The 22,379-nt window shown below is 47.8% G+C and overlaps 1 protein-coding gene across 17 annotated transcripts in view; it reads right to left on the bottom strand.

Annotated features, from left to right (window-relative positions):
* RIMBP2 (RIMS binding protein 2) overlaps window positions 1-14,507 on the bottom strand; it is a 223,087-nt gene extending 208,580 nt beyond the window's left edge. For 16 of the 17 annotated variants that reach the window (XM_048514168.1, XM_048514171.1, XM_048514172.1 and 13 more), the window contains exon 1: window positions 13,739-13,965. The gene's annotated coding sequence lies outside the window, so the exon portion shown is untranslated. Of the gene's footprint in view, window positions 1-13,738; window positions 13,966-14,352 lie in introns of those variants that run through there. The other variant, XM_048514169.1, reaches the window with a different exon arrangement.
* Window positions 14,508-22,379: the final 7,872 nt, after the last annotated feature.

Genomic DNA, 22,379 nt, shown 5'->3' with positions numbered 1-22,379 from the left:
AAAATGGCTGCCGCAGGAGGCTGAACCATCCACAAAATGGCTGCCACGGCTTAACTTCAGTAGCTCAGTGCAGACCCTTGTGCCGTGGTGGCAGCTATGGCCAAAAAATAATTCACAGAACAACTGTGATGTAACAGTAGAGTTTGGAAGGTAGTTATCAATACAAACTGTACCTTGGAGAGAAACACATCTTACCATGATATGCCTCTGAAGAGGGCAGCCACAGATGTGGGTGAAACATTAGGAGCAGAAGCTACCAGACCACAGATCACCACAGCCAATTTTCATTTATTTTATTTACATTATTTATAACCCGCCTTTCTCACATGGACTCAAGACAGATTAAACATAGTATCTGAGTAAAAATATATTAGAAATAGCTTCTCAATCACTGCGCAAGTAGCGGTCTAAGAGCATAAGAAGAGCCCTGCTGGATCAGACCAGCGGTCCATTGAGAGCAGCATCTCTTCTCACACACTGGCCAACCAGTTACTCTGGAGAACGAACAACAAGGCCCAGAGAGACAACCCAGGTAGAAACAAATAACACAGTAAGGACTCCGCTTTGCTAGGTGAGCTTCATAAATACTTGGTCTCTGCAGGCAATCGAGTGTAAGGTGGACCTTTCAGGCCACTGAATCTATGGGCTGGAAATGGCAGTGTTATTGGTTTACCACTTAATCAAGGTATCAAGTGTCATCTCTTCCCTTTGCATGCAGGCTGTGCGCTCTGAACTTTGTCCTGGCCCAAGAAAGGGTAAGTCGGCGAGTCATGGAATATTCAGTCACTAACGCACTGGAAGATTAGAAGTCTGGAACCACCAGAAAGGAACAGGAGCATAGCAGAAGTATTAATGTGACACACTTTATGGTATGGAGATTACATAATAGAATCCTACTTACAATATGCTGCATACATCAGTAAAAAATGTAAGTACAATAATTTATTCAAGTAAGTTTGGGGACCATTTTGTACTGGGTGGCCTCGTTTTATGCACAGAAAAGCACCGAATAGCGATTACACAAAGAACTCAAAATAAAAGGCAAAAATCGCAAAATGGCAGTCAAGAATCGTTTGGAGGGGGTGAGCGCTGACATAAATCGTTGTAAAGCAGCAGTGGCGTAGTGGCTAAGAGCAGGTGCACTCTGATCTGGAGGAACCGGGTTTGATTCCCAGCTCTGCCGCTTGAGTTGTGGAGGTTTATCTGGGGAATTCAAATTAGCCTGTGCAGTCCCACACATGCCAGCTGGGTGACCTTGGGCTAGTCGCAGCTTTTCGGAGTTCTCTCAGCCCCACCCACCTCACAGGGTGTTTGTTGTGAGGGGGGGAGGGCAAGGAGATTGTAAGCCCCTTTGAGTCTCCTACAGGAGAGAAAGGGGGGATATAAATCCAAACTCTTCTCTTCTCTTCCTCTAAAGGAGGGGGAACTGAAAACATTTTAGAAACATTTTCTAGGATTTGTGAGGAAAAAGCCACTGTCGGGGTTCCTAACCCGTGGCTGGCTACTCACCCTTGTGAAATGAGGATCCGGTTGTCAAATGACGAATATGCATTTATGAACCCTCCCCCAATGCTGCTTTTCAAAAATTATTTTAACATTTGGGAAAATAGTCACTACAACTCAGAGTAAGCCTTGCACAACAGAGAATTCTTAATTTGAACCCTTTTCAGATGTTGCATCCACATTTACCAGGAAACCAGCAACCAAACACATTGGGAGTGTGTACTGATATGTGCCATTTGATGCTGTCTTAACAGGAAAATCATGTGCATTTTGCATGCACATAACTGCTTCTGCACACAGAAATGATGGTGGTGGAAAATGCGGTCAAGTTGCAGCTAATGTATGGAGATTCTGCAGGGGTTTCTTGGCAAGAGGAAAACAGAGGCAGTTTGCCATTGCCTGCCTCTGTGTACCCTGTTTCCCCGAATATAAGACATCCCCAGAAAATAAGACGTAGTAGAGCAGGGGTCTTCAAACTATGGCCCTCCAGATGTTCATAGACTACAATTCCCTACCACTTGGCTATGCTGGCAGGGGCTGATGGGAATTGTAGTTCATGAACATCTGGAGGGCCATAGTTTGAAGACCCCTGTAGTAGAGGTTTTGTTGAAGTGCAAAATATAAGGCATCTCCCGAAAGTAAGACGTAGCAAAGTTTTTGTTTGGAAGCATGCCCGACGAACAGAACACAGACATTCCCTGAAAATAAGACATAGCGCATCTTTGGGAGCAAAAATTAATATAAGACACTGTCTTATTTTTGGGGAAACAGGTAGCAACCCCAGACTTCCTTGGTGGTGTCCCATTCAAGAACTAACCAGGGTTGACTCTGCTTAGCTTCTGAGATCTGAGAAGATTTGGATAGTCTGGGCCAGTTAGGTCAGGACATGCACAAAAGGATCACTGGACTTTTCAAAGTTCTGATTCATGTGTAGAAACGGTGTATATGCATGTACAGTACACACATTATCCCTGTTCAGACAGCATGGCGACCAGGCATACTAGGACCATGGTGACGAACCAATTGGCCATGCTGGCAGGGGCTGATGGGAATTGTAGTCCATAACATCTGGAGTGCCAAAGGTTCGCCACCACTGTACTAGCAACATAGTGGTTAACATGTGCTCCCGATACACATGATTGCAAATGCACTGGTTCAGGGGGCTGTAATATTTGAAGAGGGCTCTACTCTATAGCAGCAGAAACTCCTAGGCTCAGCTGGGGGTTGGAATGAAATGCCAGCAACATTCATTTTAAAACGATTGCAGTTTGAAGCAGCAGCTAGCATATGTGAAGCTATGTCTCTCAGACACTGCTGAGAGATCTTTTCTCTTAGCTTGTATTGCTTCCAGCATCCATTGCAGTAATGACTCAGGTAACACTTTCAGGCCACGCATATTACTTGAAGTGGGGATTTGCCAGTGTGAATTAATCATCACAGACCAAATCAGGGTGGCAATGTCGAAATTGCAAAACAACGGCACGGAGGAAAGAGTTAAACACCCTCCACTCCACCCTCCACTGTGACCCCAGTTCAAATCCCTCCCGACAAAATTATTCACAGTTCACAGATCTCCTGCAATCGTGCCTAGTGTGGGGTCCCAGCAATATAGGTGCACGGGTGAAAACGTTTCCTCAAGCTCATCTTATTCCTGATATATCAGATCCAATCCTTATTGACAGAGGCTGTTTGCACATTCAGGTTTGGGCTGTTTTCAGGAATCCAGATTATGGAAACTATGTTCTCCAGACTATGGAGATCAATTCCCTTACAGAAAATGGCTGCTTGGGAAGATGGACTCTATGGCGTTATACCCCACTGAAATCTCTGCCCTCCTCAAACTCCACCCCCCCAGATCCCACCCCCAAATCTCCAGGATTTTCCCAACCCAGAGTTGGCAACCCTAGTTAGAGAGGAATTGAGGCTGTGATGCAGAGACATGAGGAGTTAACCCTTTCTCCCCACTTCATATCCACAGTCTCGGTTCATCTAGGTCACAGGTGTCAAACTCGCGTCCCTCCAGATGTTATGGACTACAGTTCCCATCATCCCCTGCCAGCATCATGCTGTAGTCCATAACATCTGGAGGGCCGTGAGTTTGACACCTGTGATCTAGGTCATTATTTGCCCTGCTGATAAGCATACAGGTCCAAAATGGGCAGCCACATTTTTATTCCCTATGAGGCAGATAACATCTGGGTGGGATGCAATGTTGAAATTGCAAAGCAATTACATGGAGGAAAGAGTTACCCTCCACCCAGTGGTGGGATTTAGCAGGTTCGGTTCATCTAGGCAGAACCGGTTGTTAAAATGGTGCTTGTGAACAAACAGTTGTTAAATTATTTTAAATCCCACCACCGGAACCGGATGTTGAATTATTTGAATCTCACCACTGCCTCCACCCCATTCGACATTGACCCATTAAAAATGGGTCGCTTACCTCGGGGCTCTTCTCTGCGTAGCGGGCTTGTAATGGGCTCTCCTTGCATTTCTCTGCTTATATGCAAGGAGGCAGTCACTCCTGCCATGGAGCTTTTCTGCAGAGAACTCTTCCGGGCCTGGTTCCCTTAACTCCACCTGTCAGCTAATCCTTAAAGGCACAGATCTCATTACAGATCTCCAGATTGCTGGCTGAGCCCCTTAAACTGCACTTGTATCAACATTACTGTTCCAAAATTAATCCCCCCTCAAAAAAATGAAAGAGACAAAACAATTTCCTGGCCTACAGGCTACTAAAGATGGGACCATCCTAGAGCTGATGTCCTCTCCTCCTCTCTTCCCCTCCTTTACATACACACTTCTGCTGCTGCTGCCGCTGGGGGACAAAGAAGCTTGCTATTTCCAAGCACTCTCTGTTATTATTATATTGATATTTTGATATATCAGTAACAGAATTAGTGGTCAGTGTGTTTTGCCAAAGCCCATGTGAATGAGCTTCTTTTCTCTTTGAAGGAGCGGCAACATGGAAGAGGGAGTGAGGGGAAAGGCGTGGATGGCAGCGCGAGGGAGTGGGAAGGCTGGCCGCGGGCAGAGTGAAAATATCCAGGGCAAAGCTGCGCTCACTGGTGAATCTGTCCCGCTCTGGCAACAAAGCAAATTACAATCATGCTAGAAGTGATCTTTTTTGCTGCAGAGATAATGGAAAGTGAAAGCGGGGCTTGAGGAAATATGTTGAGGAAACCTTACCACAACAGGGATTCGCCCCATCTCGCAGCAGACACCTTGTGCATAATTGGCCACAGAGGTCCCAGTCTCCCCCACAACACAATTATTCATAGTTCACAGATCTCTTATAATTGTGCCTAGTGGGGATCTCAGAAATATAGGTGAAAGAGTAAGCCATTTTCTGCACACGCAATCTATTCTGAATTTTCTTGACAGCAAAACCACAAACACTGAAATCGGTTTGGCCACAGTTCTTCCACATGTTTGCCCTCCCTAGTCATTTTCACAGTTGTGACATCAGTTTATTTTCTTCTGCAAGTGGCTTAAACAATGAAGATTTTCAATGGAGTGCTCTGTCCTTATCGCAGTTGTTGATGGTGCCAAAGCCCCCGCTTATTTTTTTTCAAATGGCCATAAAATATCGATATATCAATAGTGTTTTAATTTCAATTTCTCTAAATTCCCAGCTTTTTTTTAAAAAAAAGGTAAGTCTCCAGCTTCCTCCCTCATGGAGATATAAGGGAAAAGGCATAACTCTGCAAGGGGGAGACTACCTTTTAGAATAGACACTTAGGCTCATTCCGCACATGCAGAATAATGCACTTTCAAACTGCTTTCAGTGCTCTTTGAAGCTGTGCGGAATGGCAAAATCCACTTGCAAACAGTTGTGAAAGTGGTTTGAAAATGCATTATTTTGCGTGTGCGGAACGGGCCTCACTTTTAAAAAAATGAAAGCAGGGCATTCAGAGAAGCTGCTTATACTACCATTACATTGCTCCATCCATATATTGATATTTTATGGCCTTTAAAAGAACCATGAAACTACTCATCTTCAGGATGGTGCAGATAAGAGAATAACAGTCCAGTCATGGAAAAGAGGGCTGAAAATGGGTGGGGGTAGGTGGGACAAAGAAAACCATTACACACAAGGAAAAAGTCGGCTCAAAATCTGCTTCCCAAACAAGATCAGGATAAATGCAACTTCAGATGAATCAGAAAACACTCAGAATTTTTTTTGTAAAGCAAAAATGAAAGGTACAAAATGTTTGCAGAAATCAGGGGATAAACCAAAGCAGCATGGGGCCAAAACCCAAGCCGAAAAACTCTGAGCGAAACTCAAGAGCTGCCGCTGGAACAATTCTCTTAACACACAATTTCCTTCCAGGCTCATTTATTAACCGGCTTCAATTCCAATCTATTCCACTCTCAGGCTTTCCCGACTCTCTGAATTCCATGCCTTCTTCTTAAGGTGGATCTCCTCCGCTTGCAGCTGGGGAGTTCTCACGTAGCCTGCTCTCCTATCGATCACAGCCTTAACGCTTCCCTTCTGCGGCCGTTTGATGCAGTTAGTAAAACATTAAGATGAATAGGTTTGTCTCTTGATTATTAATTTTTTAAACAGCTGTTCTAACGCTGCTCCGAGAAGCTCTTCCGGGGGCAGCGGCAATACCCTCGCATCAATTCAGCGAGAGTGTGAGCAAACACTGGGGTTTTTATTCCTGCCTTGTTTCGAATTGTAAATAAGAAGGGTGCTGGCTAGGGAAGGACCCCTAGAACCAGCCCTTGGGGCTCTCTCAGGAGCAGCAGTGGCGTAGGAAGGTTAAGAGCTCGTGTATCTAATCTGGAGGAACCGGGTTTGATTCCCAGCTCAGCCGCCTGAGCTGTGGAGGCTTATCTGGGGAATTCAGATTAGCCTGTACACTCCCACACACGCCAGCTGGGTGACCTTGGGTTAGTCACAGCTTCTCGGAGCTGTTTGTTGTGAGGGGGGAAGGGCAAGGAGATTGTGAGCCCCTTTGAGTCTCCTGCAGGAGAGAAAGGGGGGATATAAATCCAAACTCTTCTTCTTCTCTGCGGCTCCGTTGCTGGGTTTAAGGCCTCGGGCATCCCTGAAACTGGTACTGTCAGCTGTTGGTTTTGATAAAGGCAGCTCACTTCTGCAGTCTTGGATCAGAACACATACAGATAAGTTCCTTCTATTCTCCCATAGATGAGGGCTTGCAATGCCCCCAACTCTTATGCCAGAGATGACTGCTCGAGCCAATGTTACAAAATTCCACAGTGCTAATGGCTGCCCTCCACCTGCTGTGTACCATTTATTTTGCAACACACTAACTTTGTTGATTCCACAAAAGCAGCATTTTATTTATGTGCTTCAGTTATTGTAATCCACCTTTCTCACAAGGACTCAAGGCCGATTACACATAGTGAATTGACTCTGCAGGAGTTTAGGCAGCAGGCTGAGAGCACCCTTTGTGCCTGGGCATGAAAGTGACCCCTTCTGGGTGGTGCCTTCCCCCTTCCCCCTTTATACTCTCTTTTATTTTTGGTACCAGTACCAGTTCTCTCCGGGTTTAGCCTCGGCTCCAGCCCAGATGCTGACATTTATTGGGATGGGCTCTCTGGGGGCTGAGTGCATATGTATTTTTAGCAGGGAGGGGGTTGGGTGGGGTTGGGGACAGTTGGCAGAGGAGTTTTTAGGATGGTCTTATATAATGGTATTTTTATGGTGTTTTTATGAGTGTTCCCCTCCCAGGGACTCTGATGGAAATAAATTGACAGACAGACAGACAGGCAGGCAGGCAGGCAGGCAGGCAGGCAGGCAGGCAGGCAGGTAGGTAGGTAGGTAGGTAGGTAGGTAGATAGGTAGGGACATTCAGTAAACAACACAACAGGATTGCAGAAGTCTGGAACCAACCAGAAGGAATAGAAGCATAGCATAAGTTTTAACAAGAGTGTTGCAAAAATTATAAGTAGGATCCTACTTAACAGCAACTATACACAGCAGTATAGGCCACAGTTCCTAATCGTTTATCCAATTAACTTTGTGAACCATTTTGTACGATATACCGCTATTACCTGGGCAGAGAAGCCCTCAATTTTGCATACTTTGTGGGAAGCCAGGATATTAGGAGCCTTCCTGACCTCTGTGGAGAGGCCATACCACAAGATAGGAGCCACCATGGGAAAAGCACATTTACAGGTTGGTTCTTCTAACATATTGGGGGGGGGGGGGCGGCGGCAGAGATAATTGCCTTGTCACACCATTTAAAATATATATTGACCACAGCGCAGGGGTGTACCGCCCAGGGGGACATATGGGGTCAAATGTCCCCAGGCTGCGGCCATTTAGTCACATGGGGGGCCTTCACCTCTTCTCCTTCCCTGAAGACCTGGTGCAAAAAAAGGTTGTTTGGTCGTGGAGGGGGGCCGTCCAGTGGTGGGATTCAACTAATTTAACAGCCGGTTCCGAAAGGACTCAGTGGCGGGATTATAACCAGTTCTCCAAACTAGACAAAAAATTAGCTACCGGTTCTAGTGAACTGGAGCAAATAGGCTGAATCCCACCACTGGGGCTCCCCATACATGGGGGGAGGGGGCAGAAAACTCAGATTTTCACCAGGCTACATTTTCCCTGGATACTTTGCCACTGCAAAGCATGACGGCTTGTATGCGCAACACACAACGCACATACATTTACGTGCAAGCCCGTGGAACTCAAAATGCACCTTGGGCTCCAGTCTAAACTTCCAGAGACTTTGAGGAAGGGGCTGGGTCTTAACAAGAGGAGCCCACAGTTACAACACAGGATTGGACCTTGCAGATCCATTCCGCTCAAGTTGGTCTTTTCTCCTAGCACAGTGGTTCTCAACCTGGGGGTCGGGACCCCTTTGGGGGTCAAACGGCCCTTTCACAGGGGTCGCCTGAGACTCTCTGCATCAGTGTTCTCCATCTGTAAAATGGATAAATGCTAGGGTTGGGGGTCACCACAACATGGGGAACTGTATTAAAGGGTCGCGGCATTAGGAAGGTTGAGAACCACTGCCCTAGCATAAGGAAACTTTTGGCTGGGGCAGGAAGTCCCCTGGGCTGCAAAACACCATCACCTTTAGTAGATTCCATCCATCGGATCCAACCCATTTTCTTTTCCAAGAGCAAAACATGAGAATAGTGCAGAAGCGAAGATTTAGAAAGATGGGAGGAAATCAGAACTATCCCCCAGTAACTGGGACAGTTGGAGCACAAGACGGCCAAGCATAGCAGCGATGACAAGTCAGTGACAAGGTGTTGTGTGCACTGGGGAAATTTAAGAATGCGCTGCGGAGGCCGCTGCCACTCAGCACGACCCGACAACAAACTAAAAATAAACACAATTCGTATAAAATTGCTGTTATTCATCCTATCAAGCCATTGTATCAAAACCCTTTTCCGTCTTAATTAAAGCAAACGTGCCAAGCGTGTGGCAATTATTCTGACTTTTTTTTTCTTTTTACCAACTGCCAGAACATAGGAAGAGTGGATCAGCTTCCCACTTTACTGAGCAACCAGAGGGACAGAAGGCCGGCCTCTTTTCTTTCCGTAAAAAAGTGACAAACTTAAAAACAACTGAACGCCCTGGTAGATCCAAGGGATCGTGTATTTCCCTTCTGCTGTTAGATCATGAGCCTTAGATAGGGTCCCCAGGTTTTATAGGTCTTTTGTCCCTCTGTATTAATTCAATTAACTATATTTGCTATTTTAATATCCATGCAACTTTTAAAATGTGAACATTTTAATTACTGTATACGTTTTTGTTCTGGTCTTTGACTGTAATAAATAATAATAATAATAAAAACAACAACTGAAAATTGAATGTTTAGAGAAACTGTTTGGTATGGCTTTTGAGAGGAGGGCAGGGGAATTGTTGCGTGGCTGTGGACCCCAATAGGCTACTGTATATGTTTACTTGAGGGATGTTGCAAAGAATCTAGTCCACAGTGTCTCTCAGACTGCTATTTGTTATAAACAACGTCTCAAGCTACAGGTGCTTTTTGCAGGTCCAGAATTTGCTATGGGTGCTCAATTCCAATTCCAAATCCAAAACCTTTAATAGGGATAAAACCGGTGTGTGTCAATGGGTGCTCAATTAAAGAACTTCGTCTTCCTGTTTTCTAAATTTATTTTTAAGGTAGTCGCTAATTTAGTGGAGCCACTTCAAAGTCTGCAGTGGGATTCAAATCATTTAACAACAGGTTACGGGGGTGGGATTCGAATCCTTTAACAACTGGTTATTTGCAAGCACCATTTTAACGAATGATGCTGCCGAAGTGGTGCGAACCTGCTGAATCACACCAGTGTAAAAGTAGTCGGGAAAATTTCCAGTGGGGAAGAATGTGGAGGGAAAGGAAAAGACCTCGATGCTTCGGATGAGAGCCTCCTGAAAGAGCGAGGTCATTTGTCCACGATGGGGCTGGTTTGGGGGATCTTTCACGGACAGCTGCCAGTAAGGAGAGTCTCCCAGTGAATACACATCAGGCAATGAGAGGAGGGCCCAGGTCATGCTTCCAATTCTGAACAAATCTCAACTTCGCTCGGGAACGATGCACATGATTGATCCAACGATGCACGAAATCCCCCATTTCTGTGCACAGCCCGTTGCCTCCTCCTCCGACCTCCCTCTGTCTGTTACCCTCCCCACTGCTGAAATTTAAATGGCAGGTTCAGTGGGGTTGGGAGAGGCAGTGGCACAGAGTACAGGTTGCCTGCAAAAGGTCCCATGTGCACGTCTGGCCATCTTTCTTAAGAGAGCTCAGGTAGCAGGAAGCTGGGAAAGTCCATTCTCAGCCCTGGAGAGACACTGGGCGTTTCCCCATTTACCTTTGCTGCCCTTTGCTGCGGCCGCTTACCTCAGCAAGCACGCCGGACATCTCTGGATGCATGCGGCAACCCGGGCATTCTCATCACTCGGCGCTCTGCGCGGGGGCATCAAAAGGCGCTGTTTTGAGGAGTGCCAGGGATGCTGCGCGCTGAGGGGGCGCGAGAGTGGCAGCGTCGGGGCGGCTGCATTGTCGCTGCACCTGTAGTGCGGAGTGCCGCGGGACCCTGCGCTACTTGAGGAGAGTAGCACGGGGCTTAAGGTAAGTGGGGAAAGGGTCACTGTCAGCCAGAAGAGCTGACACTGGGCTGGTAGGCTCAATGGGCTGACTGGGTATAAGGCAGATGTTTATTCCTATGTGTTCCATGCAGTTTGAAAATGTTGCTCCTAGGGGTGCCATCCTCCAGGGGATTGCTGGAGATCTCTTGACATTACAGCTGGTCTCCAGGCAACAGAGGTGGCAGCTTCAGAGACTGGAGCTTATGCCCTGACCTCCCCCAGCTCCCCAAGTTGAGCATTTCCCAGGATACGCTCCAAATCTCCAGGAATCTCCCAGGCCAGAGTTGGCAATTTTCATTGTTCCCTAAGGTTGCATGCTGAATTTGGATGCACAGAATGCCCACTTCCAAGTAAACACACACAGGATTACATACTAGGTATTATCAACTTATTTATGAAGTGCCTACTGTGCTAAGCAGGGGTCCCCAAACTACGGCCCCGGGGGCCAAATGTGGCCCCCTGAAGGCATTTATCCGGCCCGCCAGGCATGGCGGCGATAGCTCCATTCATGTGCAGTGGGGGCTCGAGTGAGAGGAGGAACCGGCCCCAACGGCTGTTGATTGCAGTTACATGATGGCACCCCCAAATCTCCACGAATTTTCTGACCCAGAGTTGGAAATCTTACATGTGACAACGCCTGCTCTGCCCTTCCCTCTCAGCTACTCCATGTGTTGCTCTCAGGCTTTCTGTTCCGCCTCACTCCCATTGGCATCAGCCAGGCTGGCGAATCGCTCGCTGGCTGCTAGGGAGGAAAGAACCCAGGAAGATACCTGATCCTGGGTTAGATGGAATGCTTCATTGGGAAAGTTCTGCTTTTTTTTTTTTTTACAGGGGAAGGTATTCCACAGCCTCCCCAACAATATTTGGAGCCCACCCTGTACTTGACATACTTTGGTCACTGTTCTAAAAATAGACCATGACAGAAAGGCTGAAAGGTGAAATCAAACATTTTACAATCATTTGTGCATAGGAATTTGTTCATAGTTTTTTTTAGTCCGGCCCTCCAACAGTCTGAGGGACAGTGAACTGGCCCCCTGTTTAAAAAGTTTGGGGACCCCTGGTGCTAAGCATTGGACATTAAAAAACATCTAACATATCTCTGCCACCAAGAGGAGGAGGAGGAGGAGATTGGATTTATACCTCATCTTTTTCTCCCGTAAGGAGACTCAAGGTGGCTTACAAGCTCCTTTCCCTTCCTCTCCCCACAACAGACACCTCTTGTGAGGTAGTTGGGACTGAGAGAGTTCAGAGAGAACTGTGACTAGCCCAAGGTTACCCAGCAGGAATATAGGACTGCGGAAACACACCTGGTTCACCAGATAAGCCTCTGCCACTCAGGTGAAGGAGTGGGGAATCAAACCTGGTTCTCCACATTAGAATCCACCTGCTCTTAACCGCGACACCACGCTGGTTCTAATACCTAATAATACCTAATAAATTTATGCAAGAGGAATGCACATTTATGGCACCTGATAAGGAATATGTCTCTGACCTGGATGACCCCGGCTAGCCAGATATTATCAGATAGAAGCTAAGCAGGGTCAGCTGTTGTTAGTTTTTGGAAGGGAGACTGCCAAGAAAGGCCAGAGATGTGATGCAACGGCTGACAATAGCAAACCACGTCTGGCCGGTGTGGGTTTTGCAGGACAGGTGGTCGTGGTCTGGTGGTTTTAGCTCCTAACATTACATTTCGCCCCCATCCCTGGCTGGCATTTACAGAGGCATGTCACTGTGAGATGTCTTTCTCTCCCTGGGCACAGGGTGAAGAGAAACACATCTTTCCATGACATGCCTCTAAAGATGCTGGCCACAGATATGGGCAAAGCATCAGGAGCTAAAACCACCAGACCACGGTCACACAGGAAGACCCACAGCCAGAAAGCCTTTGACAATACAGCAAACCACTTCTGTTGGTCTCTTGCCTTGAAAATCCTACCGGGTCATCATAAATCCACTGCAATCCGATGGCCCTTTCCACCAACAACAATCGGAAAGAGGAATACGGGAGGGGAAGGGAAATGCACATCCATAAGGTAACAAGGACATTACAACCACCAGCGCCCACGAGAAATCCCCCACCGAACTCACTCATGTACAAACAACTTACTTGCAGGCACAAACCCCACGCAAGTCACCAGAGAACTACTGGGTCAGACCAGACGTCCACGTAGTTCCGCCTCGTGTTGTGTCCAGTGGCTAAACCAGATGCGGTCAGAAAACCCCTAAAAACAGCAACAATAGTCCCCTCCTCCGGGGACCAAAATTCGCAGGTCCACTGCCCCAGATCCTGGAGGTTCGAGTCAGCTATCACAGAAGAACAAGCGTGACCACGTTCACAAGGCGTGCTAGAGGCAAACTTCCCAAGAAGGCCATGACCACGTAGAGCCTTGGGGACAGGAGTGGGGAGGGCTAGCTAAAACCTGGGAGAGTTGCAAACCGCATCCCACCCCAAAGAAGCCACCTCGCCCTCCATTGACGCTACCGGATGTGCAGAGCAAGGGACCGTGGAGCATTCCATTAGCAACCTCTCCAGAGGCCTGGCGACTTTGCCGTGACACCGTGCCGTTGATCTGGCAGGCCATCAGAGACCGCACAGCTGAAGTGTGTGACTGGAAAGGGAGGAAGGGACGGCGGGGAGCATCAATGCCCCGGCTGGCAGGGCCACAAGTTCGCGCCCCACACAGGGAGGACCGTTCTCGGCACCGTGCAGGACTGCCAGCTGTCATTTCAGTTCAGACAGAGAGGAGGCCGGCAGTCTGCCTGGCAAATGGCATATGATTAAAAGATAATTAAATAAAAGCCGGCTAGGGGGGAGACGGAAAGGGAAAAGGAGGAAAGGACAGCCAGCCCCAACGATGCCTGTAAGCCTTTCGCTCTGTCCAAGCAACCTTCTCCCCCACCCACCCAGTTCTTGGGGGGGCTCTGAAGGGCATCAAACTCTCCGCCACATGCCAGGGCAATAATAAAGTTTGCCCGTCCGTGGGGACCATCCCCTGCGGCCCCACGGCTGTCACCCGAGACAGGGAGAGAGGAGATGGGGACGCGCAGAGAGGCCAAGGGTGGGTTATCCTCTCTAAGCCAGTTAAGCACAGAAAGCTATTTTTAGGAGAACGACAAGGGTGGAGGGAAAGGGAGAAAGAAGCGGCACGCTCTTACCGTAGAGCCGGGCGATTCTCGGATGCCAAAGCAGGGGTGTTTTTTCCCCCCTCCCAGCAAAATTGGAGCAAGGGGAGGAGGGGGAGAGGAGCAAAGGAGACTGCAGTCTGGGGTAAAGTCCCGGCTGGTCCTGAGAGGAGGAGGCAGCAGCAGCAGCAGCAGCAGCAGCAGCAGCCAGAGCCTTCAGTGCGCAAAGCCACCGTTTGCGGTCCAGGCTCCAAGCGGCTCCCTGGCTGTCTGCAGGGAGGCAGGCGGAGGAGAGAGCATCACAGACCATGCAGCAGCCGCCGGAGCCTATGAAACAGCAGTGTCTTTGGCACGCGCACACTCTGCACACACAGAGCGGCGCACACACTCGCCCTCGCGCTCCGGCACGCCAAGATGGCTTTCTCCCCCTTCTCTTCTTCACCAGTTCCCCTTTGCACAGAGCATTAAAGCCCTGGCGGTGGGAGCAGGCGGCCCTGATGGAGGCTGAGAGCAAGCCGGGTTAGCAGCAGGCAGGCAGGCAGGCAGGCAGGCAGGGTGACCTATGCAGAGGATGGAGAGGGAAGGGAAGGGAAAGGGAAAGGGAGGAGGGGAGGAGAAGCACAGAAGGGCATGGGTCTCCTTTTTACCTCCAAGTCCAGGTCAGCCGAGGCCTAGCAGGTCCAGCCGGCCAACCAGAAGGAAGGCATGTGGTTGTTGGCATGCATTTTTTTTGTCTCCCCCTCTCTCTGTGCAGGCCTCGGTGGAAGCCGCTGGGACGCAAAACGTAGAAGGGTATTAGCGGCAGATTAGCTGGACAGTTCCCGGCCAACCGCTCAGAGGCATTCCCCCCCCTCCCCCTCCTTCTCGTCTTTTGCGAAAAGAACCGCAACCAACACACACATACACACACATACACACAACTTCAGCCTCTCGCTGCGTGATCGGGCAGCTGCCTAGCAACTGGAAGAGGGACAGAGAGAATTATATAGAAGATGCACACCCATATCAAAGGAGTATCTGGATCTTATTGGGGTAGAATTGGAACTCGCCTGTCTGGTTGTGTTGCAGAAGTTACCGTTCTGCAAAAGGGACTAGTCCCAAAATTTGTACATAGACCTATGTTTTGGGATGCTGCAGGAACTATTATTCTGCCTTCCTTTTTGAATAAGATACAGTCCCAGCCTTCTTTGCGCTTTATGCGACTGCCAAATATATTCCTAAAGCTGTTTGAACAATGAATGCTGTCTTTAAGGAAGCATTTCATAAACTGCTGCAGTTGCCATCCCCCTGGTGAGGTGTGGAGATACTCCTGGAATTACCATTGTTCTTCAGACTACAGACTTCAGACTATGGCAGTTTTGGATAGTGGACCCTACACCAGTGATGGCAAAGCTATGGCACGGGTGCCAGAGGTGGCACTCAGAGCCCTCTCTGTGGACACACAAACAAAGTCCCCCCCCCCCATCTCAGCTGGCCTGGGCCACTGGGCTCGATTACTAGCATTAAACCTAAGACCCAGTTTTGGGGAAGCAGTGTAGGTAACCCTGTTAAGCACTGTTAAACCCCACTGATTTTCATGCGAAGAACTAAAGCATGACCTGGGAGTAAGCTTGGTTGCTGGCAATGGGGCTTGCTTCTGAGTAAACCCTCCTAGGGTCGTGATTCACCCATTGGAAGAGTTGCATGGTTGCTTCAAAGCAAAGCCATCGACTACTACCAAGCTTACTCCTGAGTAACGCATGCCTCAAAGCCGTTTTTTCTAAATGAAAACCTCAGTATTCAGGTTAAATTGCCGTGTTGGCACTTTGTGATAAATAAGTGGGTTTTGAGTTGCAATTTGGGCACTCGGTCTCGAAAAGGTTTGCCATCACTGCCCTACACCCTTGTACCCCACCAAAGTCCTTCCCCTTCTAAAAACCCCACCTTCCCCAGGGCCCACCCCCAAATGTCCAGGAATTTCCCAACACAGAGTTGGCAACCCTACCAAGCAGCATAATTTTCCCCCTTATGTAGCAAAATCAGCTTTTTAAATTATAGTTGCATCACACACACGTACATATTGCCAATGGACTCTTTCCACATAAACTTTTTAAATCATTAAACCAAAATGATAAGACAACAGAAGATGGTTTTACCACTCTACCGTTTGACCATAGAGTTTTCAGTGATTCCTAGAGCTACCCTACGTGACGCCTGTTTTTATTAGAAACGCAGCAGCCAACATCTGCTTTTAAACAGTATTTTCCTGTGGGAGCAGGGATGCCATATCCCGACTGGAAGTCTTGGCAACCCTGCACTTAATTAGATGGGAATTGGCAGTGAAGGGCAGAAGCCTAGTGAATTAAGGCAAACAGAGAGCATTTATGGGCTTCCGGAAATATTCACTACTTCCTTGCCTTCCATTGGTCATAGGCACTTTCCACATGGGCCAATTAGACCGGGATAATACCAGTAAAAATCCGGGGGGTGGGGGCCAGTTCACATGGATCCCAATCCTAACGTGGATCCGCTCTGCGTTCCCCCCCTCAGGATGTTTTGAGAATCACGTTTTGTATGATGCTTTTGTTTTAATGTGGTTCGCAGCAGCATTAAAACACGAGAATCACACGTAATGTGATTCTCGAAAACCTCTTCCTCGGCTGCTATCTGTGGGGCCATCCAGGGGAAACAGGCTGTATCGTGACCTGGGGGGTTGGTTCTGCCTGTCTGTGAAGCTGTGCTTTGCAGGCAGGTGCAGGGGGGGAGGTGGGGGGGGGAGCAAGTTTATGTGAAGGTGTGCGTCCCCGTCAACGTGCTGGCTGTCCACGGGACAGTCAGCCATGCAAAGGGGTCGGGGTGAAGGCGGATTCATATAACCCACCTTTCCCCCTCTTTTATTGGCCTGTGCAGAAAGGGCCTTCAAGAGACTACAAGGTGGCAAAACTTTTCTGGACATGGAGGTGGGAAAACGCCACTTGTCGAATGCCTGCCAATCCTTTTAGACACAACAGCACTGCTCCGACAGTGCCAGAAAGGAAAAAATAAAACCATTCTCAGTGTGACTTTCAACCGTTTTGAAGCACTGTCAAAATTACACATTACACACGTACCAATAAAAACCTACCACTCCTCTTCCTCAGAGCCACTGAAAACCCACTCCAACCTGAAGAGCCTTTTAAAAATTCCGGCTCCTACTGATTCCATCCTTTTTCTCCTAGTTTGTCTCAGATTCAAGAGGAAAATGACAAAGACCCCCAGATCAGCTTGCGTGACTCGATTCTGAGAGGCAACTCAGGAATTCAGATCTGCTTCTCACAGACTTGCCAAGTATGACTCGGTAAATTCGTGGAGATTTCGGGGAAGGTACCTTGGAAAGGTGGGGTTAGGGAGAGGAAAGAGTCCAGTGGAGACGTGATAGCACAGAGCCAGCCCTTGGAAACCACCATTCCCTCCAGAGGAAATTATCACGGTGAGCTAGAGATCAGTTGGAATTCATAGAATCATGGAGTTGGAAGAGACCACAAGGGCCATCCAGTCCAACCCCCTGCAATGTAGGAACACACAATTCTAGAAGTCCCGGCCTCACCTGAACATAAGAACATAAGAACATAAGAACAAGCCAGCTGGATCAGACCAGAGTCCATCTAGTCCAGCTCTCTGCTACTCGCAGTGGCCCACCAGGTGCCTCTGGGAGCTCACATGCAGGATGTGAAAGCAATGGCCTTCTGCGGCTCTTCCTTCCTTCCTTCCTTCCTTCCTTCCTTCCTTCCTTCCTTCCTTCCTTCCTTCCTTCCTTCCTTCCTTCCTTCCTTCCTTCCTTCCTTCCTTCCTTCCTTCCTTCCTTCCTTCCTTCCTTCCTTCCTTCCTTCCTTCCTTCCTTCCTTCCTTCCTTCCTTCCTTCCTTCCTTCCTTCCTTCCTTCCTTCCTTCCTTCCTTCCTTCCTTCCTTCCTTCCTTCCTTCCTTCCTTCCTTCCTTCCTTCCTTCCTTCCTAGAACATAAGAACAAGCCAGCTGGATCAGACCAGAGTCCATCTAGTCCAGCTCTCTGATACTCGCAGTGCCCAACCAGGTGCCTTTGGGAGCTCACCTGCAGGATGTGAAAGCAATGGCCTTCTGCGGCTGTTGCTCCCGAGCACCTGGACTGCTAAGGCATTTGCAATCTCAGATCAAAGAGGATCAAGATTGGGAGCCAGAGATCGACTTCTCCTCACCTGGAGACTGGGAACCCTTCAGTGCAACTTTCAGGAGTGGCCTTCTAAGTAGGGATGTCAGATTGCCCTGGAAAACTGGCAAGTGTCACGTGCCCAGGTCTAAGTCAGGAGGCAAGCAAGCCTGAGCACAGCACTGTCAGTGGTTCAGGTATGTAGGAGAGACAGGGCTGCTCTTTGGTTGGCCTCTTTTAAGCCAGATGCTCCCCTGGCAGCCGGAGATGCTGCGCACCTGGCTCCCGCAAGCACTCTCCATCACAGCTGAGGCCTGGCCGATGCTGAGCAGCCAAACAAGCTTTGCGTCTTCTATCATGTAAGTCACTGCATAGCTGTCTCCAGCGCTGCTCGTGTAACCTCTTTCTGTGGGTTCTGTGGGGCAGTACTTGGAAGGAGTTGCAAAGAGCTAAATTTAAACAAAACAGTTGACTTCTCTTAACAAATGACACTTTTAAACCATTTAACATTTACACTTTACAGTCCTGTGAAGTCTGCATTTTCAAGTCCTTCTATTTACAGTCTACTGATATTGCCAAGTCCAATTCTTATTTGCTGGTGGTTGGTTTTGAAGGCTTCAGAGGCTTGCTGAACGGGATTCAAGATGATGAAGGTTCCCAGAAAACTCTCACCATTTACATACACAAAAACCCTGAAACAATAAATTCTAACATTTACAATATAGCAAAAACAACAACAACTCCCTTCCCACTAGTTCCCAACAACATTGCAGTTACCTTAAACAAGGTGTTTGTTTGTTTGTTTGTCTGTTTGTTTATTTGTCTGTTTGTTTATTTATTTATTTATTTGTCTGTCTGTCTGTCTGTTTATTTATTTATATACCACCCTCCCCGAAGGCTCAGGGCGGTGTCCATCAATAATAAAACAATTTAAAACATCATAAGGGTTTAATAAATTTAAAACATTTAAATTTAAAGGGGAGGGCGGTATATAAATATAATATGAAATGAATGGGCTGAGAGGGCATTTAAAGGGCTTAATGAATTTATATATAAATATAATATGAAATGAATGGGCTGAGAGGGCATTTAAAGGGCTTAATGAATTTATATATAAATATAATATGAAATGAATGGGCTGAGAGGGCATTTAAAGGGCTTAATAAATTTAAAACTATTTAAAACATCATAAGGGCTTAATAAAATCAATCAAGGTCCCAGCCTGGAAGCCTTGCTTCTTCCAACCTCATGAGTTCTGCAGCATTCTGCTTCTTCTCAGACTCCACCCCTTTCTGGGTCATCCCATTCTTACACAGGGGTTACACTCGCAGGGCTCAGTAGAAGCGGAGGAAGGACATGCCAGTCTCAGGGGTCCCCTGCATTTGGTCTGGAGCTGGGAAGATGTGAGGGGCTTCTGTGCTTGTGCCCAGCTGAGGCTGTGAGTCTGGTCCTACATGGACTGCCTCATCTTTCTCTGGTTCCTCTGCTGGTGGCTGAAGAAAGGGTGTGAGGCCAGCATCTCATTCCTCCTGTGAGGAGCCCTCAGGGTCTTGAACCAACAATCAGCACCACTGAAAGAGTTCTGAGAGAACTGTGATTAGCCCAACATCCAGCAGGAATGCAGGAGTGCTTGGAACACATTCTGTAGTTCCACTCAAGATAGAAATGCCTCTCTGCCACTTTCAAGTGGCGGATGGAGTAGGAGGAACCAAACACAGTCCTCCAGATTAGAATCTGCCTCCTCTTCACCACTTCACCACGTTGGGTTCCTCTTCAAGATGGAACCAAGAATAGTCTAAATGTCTTGCAGTAAAATGGGGCCCCTCTCTCTCTGGCCCCCAATCCCTTCCAAGCCACTAAAGCAGGTAAGCATTAGGTTTTAGGAAATATCCCTCTTTGGGGAGGGGCTGTGGCTCTGGGAAGGAGCCTCCACTTTGCATGCAGAAGGTCCCAGGTTCAATCCCAGGCTCCTCCAATTAAAAGGACCAGGCAGTAGTGAAAGACCTGGAGACCCTGGAGAGTTGCTACCAGCCTAAGTAAATACTACCCAGCAGGGGTCTGCAACCTGTGGCTCTGCAGATGTTCATGGACTACAATTCCTATCAGCCCCATTGGCCATGGTGGCAGGGGCTGATGGGAATTGTAGTCCATGAACATCTGGAAGGCCGCAGGTTGCAGATCCCTAAACCAGTGATGGCAAACCTTTTTGAGACCGAGTGCCCAAATGGCAACCCAAAACCCGCTTATTTATCTCTAAGTACCAACAAGGCAATTTAACCCGAATACTGAGGTTTTAGTTTAGAAAAAATGGTTGGCTCCGAGGCGTGCGTTACTCAGGAGTAAGATTAGTGGTAGTCAGTGGCTTTGCTTTGAAGCAACCGTGCAACTCTTCCAACGGGTGAATCACGACCCTAGGAGGGTTTACTCAGAAGCAAGCCCCATTGCCAGCAACCGAGCTTAGGCCCAGGTAAAGGATTGCGCTTTAGTTCTTCACATGAAAATCAGTGGGGTTTAACAGTGTTTAACCGGGTTACCTAGACTGCTTCCCCAAAACTAGGTCTTAGGTTCAATGCTAATAATCGAGCCCAGCGGCCCAGGCCAGCCTAGATGTGTGTGGGGGCCACTCTGTTTGCGTGTGCCCACAGAGAGGGCTCTGAGTGCCACCTCTGGCACCCGTGCCATAGGTTCGCCACCACTGCCCTAAACCAATGGCTTGATTCAGTATAAGTCAGCTTTTCGTGGGTTCACGTGTCCTGGAAAGCCACTGTGAGTCACAGTAAAGAGTCCCAACAGTGCAACCCTCAAGAGAGTTTCTCCAAAGCCTACAGAAATGAATGGGCTGAGAGGGCAGTAACTCTCCTTAGGACTGCACTGTTAATGAGACAGACTCACCATTTCACTCAGGCTTAGGACAGACTCTTGCAATATGGCCCAGACTAGAGCTCCTCGATCCTACTTGAACGTCAGATGATCCATCTTGGCCCAGAGTAAACCAGGAAGTCCTTTCTCATCTCTATCACTTACTTATTCCTTCCATTACTTCTATATCTTGCCTCTCTCTATGAATACTGCAGCGGTACACGAAGTGATGAGAAACCGTTCTTTTCTATTTGCAGGAAAACAACACGGGAGAGCCATCAACAAACAACTCAGGTTTTCTTGTATCCAATTCCCCCAGAACCTACATCGCTGGACTTAAAAAGCAGGCCTTCTCATTCAACTGCCAATGACTACATCACTTAGGTACAGAAATTATTAACCAGTTCTTGCAAATAAGCCGTGGCACTGACCTCAAACTAAGTAATTCAGTTGTTACTCCTCCAGCGAACACAATTTTCATTCTCTTGAAACAGTTCATTTTGCCATGAATGAACGGAGTCAAGAAAATTGAATCAAACTGTGATGCGCTACCCTCTGTTAGATCTGCCCATGAATATTTAACAGGCGAGGTTCCTATTAAGCACTAACATGTTGAGTAAATGGCAGAGTAAAAGAGGGTTAAGGGTTGCCAAACGCTTAGATACGTATTGATTTTTGAAATATGTACACGCAATGAATACCCACACTCGTAATGGGTCACGTGGCAAGAGAAGCCCTCAGTGGGGGGAATCTCATCCCTTGAAGAAACAGGTCAGCGATAGCCTTGCCAATCTGTTAGTCAGGTAGGGGGATTCCCTGCTTCCAATTCCTGCTCCAAGAGGCAATGGGAGAAAAAAATGATGGGGTTGCTCTAGGCATCACCAGAAACTTTATGGCCCTGATGTCACCATGAACCAATTGCAATGTGACGGCATACAATTATTATTGTAGTTGGAAAAGAGGATTCTATGCTCTGATCTGGGTGGCTCAGGCTAGCCTGATTTTGTCAAATCCCAGAAGCTAAGCAGGGTTGGTCCTGGTTAGAACTTGGATGGGAGACCACCAAGGTAGTCCAGAGTTACTACGTAGAAGTAGGCAATGGCAAACCACCCCTGTTTGTTGCCTGGAAAAGAAAAAGAGTTTGGACTTATAGCCCACCTTCCTTTCCTGCAATGAGACTCAAAGTGGCCTACAAGCTCCTTTCCCTTCCTCTCCCCACAACAGACACCTTGGGAGGTAGGTGGGGCTGAGAGTTCAGAAGAACTGTGACTAGCCCAAGGTCACCCAGCAGGAATGTAGGAGTGCAGAAACACATCTGATTCACCAGATAAGCCTCTGCTACTGAGCTGGAGGAGTGGGGAATCAAACCTGGTTCTCCAGATTAGAATCCACCTGCTTTTCACCACTACACCACACTGGCTCCCCTATGCGGTCAGCATAAGTTCACTGCTGCTTGAGCGTACTTCTGGGGGACCTTCTAGTGAGTATTATTGGATAGAGATGGATTTCTGACATAAGCAGATTTCTGATGCCGGTATCAAAGTTGAGTGTAGGTGATGTAATGACAGAACAAAATTAAATATTTGACCTGCTACTAGATGGCAAGTCATTGCTTTAACCCAATCACCAAAAAGACAACCTTGGCCTGGAGAAATAGCTGGTGCTTATGTTGTG

The sequence above is a fragment of the Sphaerodactylus townsendi genome, linkage group LG13 (assembly GCF_021028975.2).
Source record: "Sphaerodactylus townsendi isolate TG3544 linkage group LG13, MPM_Stown_v2.3, whole genome shotgun sequence".
Taxonomy (NCBI): Eukaryota; Metazoa; Chordata; class Lepidosauria; order Squamata; family Sphaerodactylidae; genus Sphaerodactylus; species Sphaerodactylus townsendi.
This window is presented reverse-complemented; position numbering and strand designations above follow the sequence as displayed.